Below are 5,525 nucleotides of genomic sequence, written 5' to 3' on the forward strand. Positions count from 1 at the left end.
AAGAGTCCATAAAGTAGAGTTCATAAAGCGATGGCTATCTGGCACTCCAATGAACATTCTGAATGGAAATAAGCATTAAAAACCATCTAAACAAGTAACTGTACTCTATAATCATCTGACTTTTATTCAAGACAGAATGTATTAATAATTCATCTATCTTCCAAATCAAAGCGTACAGAGTAAAGGTGTCAAGACCAAAAGACAAGAAGGAAAACGATGACCACCGCTAACCTCTGTCCTTTTCTTTTAGATGCCTGTATGTTTCATTTTATCTCAGTCATGACTCGAGTAAGCAACGTAAAGCAGCACGATGCACGCAGCACGTGTGTACACAGCATTCAAGCCGATGGTAAAAATTTGATCTGAAAACGTCCTGACTTCTCCCTGGGGGTCATTTGGGGCGTGGTATAACGCTGGGCGAGTCCGCTGGTGTCCAGGAGGCCTAAAGCCAGGTGGAAAGGAGACATCCTGGGCTCTTTGCACCCTGTAATCGGGCCTTTCCCCAGCACTGACATCCCTCTGTGGTTTGCCATGTCACACACTCATCAGCCAGCAGAGGTCACACTGGGAACAATTACAGAAAACAACGGACTGGGAGCCCAGAGGAAACCTATCTCCGCAGGCAGTTCTGATTCCTCTGGCCCGGATTTTCGTGGGATCGCGCACGTCCACGCTTCGGAAAGCCACTCATTCACCAAAGGCAAACATTTCCGAGGCTCTGCTGGGCTGAACTGCGATGAGCATTTTCATCGGTCTCCTTGGACAAAATCGAGGAGCAGGATTTTTCTCAACTCCAAGAGGGCGGCCAACGGATAACCACGGGGCGACGGGAACGATACGATCGTGACAAGGGCCTCTCCACGGAGGAGCGACGAAAACCAGCCTGTTCACTGTATTCCAGTAAAACGGTTCAGTCTCCAGCTGTGAGCTCTGAGGAACCCGGTTTCCTGCCAGGCCTTGCTCCCTTGTTATTCCGGTCATCTGGGGGGAAATATGGGCTCAGTGGCTGCACCCTGATTATTATTCATCATTCCTCCTTATGCACAGGACATGTAACCCGGCACCGGGGGTGCCACAGAAAACGTGAGGACGGTTTGTCTGGCCCACGAGCTTCTAGGTCTTGGTGCCCACCCCTCGCCATTCATCACCGGTGGGACCAGGGATGCATCTCGACCAGTCACATATTGTCTCTACCAGAAATATGGTCCAGGGGGGAAATAGATGCTGTATTCTTGTCTGGCTAAACTATGTGAACTCCGGTGGGGAAGCCCTGCCACGTTGGGTCCCACGTACCTGGAGAAGCAGGGCAAGGCAGCTCTCCAAAGACAAAGAGAAACGAGGCGCCTGATGAGAAGCCACAAGACCCTGGAAACCCAAAGCAGAAAGAAATTCGTAATAATTTGAGCTTTGAACTTGTATAAGTGATGTGCAAATGGGAGTGTACACACACGGAGAAGCGTAGTGATTCCATGCAACGTGCATGACTGCATTTGCTTGTCACCCCTTCCCACGTACAGGGGCCGCAGTGAGCACGAACGCAGAGGCACGGTGGGCCCACAACGAGTGGGACATCAGCTAGTCTCCGAGGAAGCAGAGGGTCCCCGTGGGTGCCTGGGACCGAGTCCGCAGGGCGCCGCCAGCCTCCAGAGGACACGTTAGCCCATCCCAACCACAGCTTCCCTCAAATGCAGAAAGGCGGGCACAGGTGAGCTGAGAAATACAAATGACCGACACAGCACCCCATGCTACCCTTTCAGGTCTCGTCCCCGTATTGGCCAAGCAGGTAAGCTGAACGGGAGGGCACACAAGGAAAGCAGAACACAGTGTCACTCAGGGGTCCTGGTCCTTTCCGTCCTCGGGATTCAGCAGGTAGCGTGTTGATGAAACGCGCGCGTAGCGAGACATGAAAGGAGAACAGCGGGGTTAGCTTTGCACAGTCACCTCACTGTTCTGCTAAAAATGAATATATATATATATGGGCTATAAATTATGAATTCCGTGATTTGGGGGATTCCACATCCTCGGTCAACGATCCGGTAAAAATGTGTCTCTAAAGTGGGCAGGGTACAGCGTCAAACGTGAACAGTGAAATTGACGCCAGCAAGTTAAATTTTTAACTTTTCTTTACTTCGAAGGACGTGAGGTAGCCTATAACTCTATGACATGCTGGGAGAGGCAGCCCGTGGAAGAGAGGAAAAAGCTTCTCATGGCAGTGGTGTCTCCCTGCTNCCATGAAAAGATCAGGTTGGTCATGACTATTGACTTTCTATACGTGAGGAAGTTGAGGCTTGAAAGATGAAACGCATTGTTCTGCGTTACGTCCTACAATGAGCCCATGGAATCGTCGAGCCCACGTTCGGATTCTAAGTGGGGGTCCTACCACGTATGTTTGAATTCTATCGTTGATGAACTCAATACGCGGGGACAAGTTATTTCACTTCTCTATATACTATCTCTAAAATTAGAGTAATACCGATACTTGCTTTGTCGTGTTGGTGTTAAGTCCCTTCAACTAGACAAGCTTAATGACAACAGAACCCTTTGCGCTAATCTTGACACTCTTCCCGCACAGGCTCCCAAGAAACCAAACTGAGGCAGGACTAACGTTCAAAGAAGACACCTCCGGAGTCACACAGCCCAGAGCTGTACCCCCAGGGAGCCCGGGTACCCCGTGGCACACACAGCAAACCATCGCACGCCACCTCGGTGCTAAGATGGACGTGGAAACCCAGGGGACCGGCAGCCTCGGACGGCTCCTGCTCAAGCCTGCCTTGGGGGACAAGCTTGATACTCAGCCCCAAGGACAATGGCGAGCAGGCAGCCCCCACCTGCAGCACTCAGGAGGGGCTGCCACGTTTGCACCCCAATACGGTTCAAACAGCCCTGACGAGTGCAGTGGGGATGTACCCTACACAGCTGAGAAACAACGACACAGAGAAAGTCTGCGGAAATGTTTTGTTTCAAAGCACTACGCCTGTATGATTTCCTCGGCATTGATGTTTTTGGATAGCTCCGTGGCGTTCTATGACTGACTAAGCAGTCTTTCTAATGGGGTGCCTACCCCACGAGGGTTCAGGAGGAAATGTGATCACGGATCCTCGTCTAGTCATGCCATCTTTGTTTTGCAAATTATATTTGTCATGCCACATTAGCTCCAAGATATGAATATTTTAATAAGGCCAGATCTATAAATTGCCAGAAAAATGAATTAGTATTCTCAAGTGTACTCAGTTCCAAAGAACTGAATTTCTGGAGGATATCTTTTTCATCTAAAGAGAGAAAAGGTCTTCTAAATTATTGAGTTCCCCTTCTAACCATTTAATTTCATTCTCGCTTTAATCATTCATATGTCGCAACACATCTGAAAACAAAAAAATAACCAAGAGCTTCATGCCAACGGTGAGCTATTTAAAAATACTAGTTTGATCTAGTAATCTAGATGTTTTTGATATTAATATTTTTGTGGGTAAGGATAACAGCAATAGTTACTATGCGACAAACAGTATTGTACGCTTTTTGCATATATTAACTCATTTGGCCTCCGAAACAGTTTAAATGTTAAGGATACTCATTATCCTCTCGTACAGATTAACAAGCACTTTATCATTATTTTGATTTGGTGAACTAAATGTTTTTGACATTAACACGGTTATGATTCAGGATGGCAAGTAGTATTCCATGCTCCTTACACACGCTGCTAACTCACTGGGCGTCACGCACATTCTGTAATTTAGGTGTGCCCATTACCCACAAAGTATAAATTAAGGAAGTGAGGGCCAGAAAGGCTCAGTAACCTTCTCAAGGTCACAGAGCTGTGAATGGTAGAGCCTGGGTTGGAGCCGGGCTGTGTCCGTGAACCAGGAAACATAAACGCTGACTTACCTGAAGTCACACCAATTAAACTTCCGGTCTGTGTGTGTCAGCATGTAATGTATCAATCCACATGCACATCGAGGAATTCCAAATCGAACTGATTTGATTTAGGCGGATGTATCTGAATTGTACAACCCAAACGCGTCCGACCCTTGTCAAAGTACTCACCCTGAGTATTCAGGGAACGCTCAGCGTGCTTGGCAGCCTGGCTTCTCTCGTTCAAGGGACTCTCGCGTCACTGACGAGCTCCTGGAAGCGACACAATGAATCAGCAAAGCTACACGAGACCATTGGGCTGAGGCTCAGACGCACCTGCTTTCAGACCCGGGCCGGGATTTCCAGTTGCTCAACGATGGTTGCATCAGACCCCTTGCCGTCAATCAGAAACAAGCATGTATTGAGCACCTACTGTATGTCGCTCCCTCCGCTAAACCTTGGGGCTCTGAATGTTAAGTACGACTCTAATACTCTACTGAACTAGCAGGTACCTAGAGAAAAAGAATCCCATTGACTTCAAGTGTTTATCGCTTGCCTCTCTATGGGACAGTCATACTCAAAACCTATGGGGACAATTGCAAAAGAGCTGGCTCCTTTTTCGGTGACTACGATATGGCCCTGATTAACGCGCTTTCCAAACCCTTCCCCCACACCCTGGAAGAGCATTCGGCTTGGAACGCATGTTGTGTTCACCGGGCTTGGTGGCATCCCTAGGACCCTGTGTCACCTTCCATTTCAAGCTTAACGGCGGTCTCGCAATGGCCGGGAATCATCTTTCTGCCTCAGCGGGCTGTAGGCCACCTGTCCTGTCCAGTTCCATGTCGCAGGACCTGGGAGAAGGCCCACGCACAGGGCACGCTGTGAGGCTGCCAAGCGAGCACACTCGCAGAAACGCCTTCACAGGTGACAGGCACAGTTCAGAAGCTCTGCACGTGACGGTGGAGGAGAGCACACACCTGAAAGTGGGGGTCGTGACAGGTGTGCTAAAAATCTAGCGTGTTACATGTAGGCATTCTGGCTGTCACGCGTTTCGTGATTCTAGCGTTGAGGCCCACGACAGGTCATCATGTATACATTTCCTAAGACACACACTCAGCAGGTTGGTTGTTCAAACTGGTAGGAAGACGTCATTTGGGTGCTGACAAAGCCTACTAAACAATCAAACACCAATATCTAATATAATCTGTTCACAAGTGGGAACTATTACATGCTAAAATGATACTCATGACTAAGGGTTATCAATACGATATCAAAAAGGGGGTCTTCCGTATGTTTAATAATATTACATCATTGACTGTATAATCAATTAAACTATTGGCAGTTATTTGGTTAGGTTACCTCATACTGTATTCATGGCTTCTCATATAATGCTTTCTATTAAAAATTGATAGAAATCTCCAGAAAAGTAAATTATATCAATTTAGCAGTATGTGTGTGACATACTATTTATATCATACATATTGATTTTATGAGTAGTCAGTATTTCTCTCAATTTGTGCTTGTAATCTCTACGATGAATATGTATTTATTTGAAAATGAGGAAAGCATTTTATTCCTTATGAAACTAAATTCTAAGAGGGATAGAAAGAACTTGCATTTCTTTTGTGAAATAATGTGCCCTTGAGTGTGTGTGTGTGTGTGTGTGTGTGTGTCCA

General features: G+C 47.2%; 1 protein-coding gene across 2 annotated transcripts in view; it reads right to left on the bottom strand.

Annotated features, from left to right (window-relative positions):
* Window positions 1-99: 99 nt before the first annotated feature.
* Window positions 100-5,525, bottom strand: part of LOC109378206 (uncharacterized) — a 17,112-nt gene continuing 11,686 nt past the window's right edge. Inside the window, exons 3-4 of one of the 2 annotated variants that reach the window (XR_002122965.1) lie at window positions 1,294-1,365; window positions 100-981 (exon numbers count right to left, since the gene is read on the bottom strand). The gene's annotated coding sequence lies outside the window, so the exon portion shown is untranslated. Of the gene's footprint in view, window positions 1,366-5,525 lie in introns of both variants that reach the window. The other variant, XR_002122964.1, reaches the window with a different exon arrangement.

The sequence above is a fragment of the Hipposideros armiger genome, unplaced genomic scaffold, assembly GCF_001890085.2.
Source record: "Hipposideros armiger isolate ML-2016 unplaced genomic scaffold, ASM189008v1 scaffold_1800, whole genome shotgun sequence".
Classification (NCBI taxonomy): Eukaryota; Metazoa; Chordata; class Mammalia; order Chiroptera; family Hipposideridae; genus Hipposideros; species Hipposideros armiger.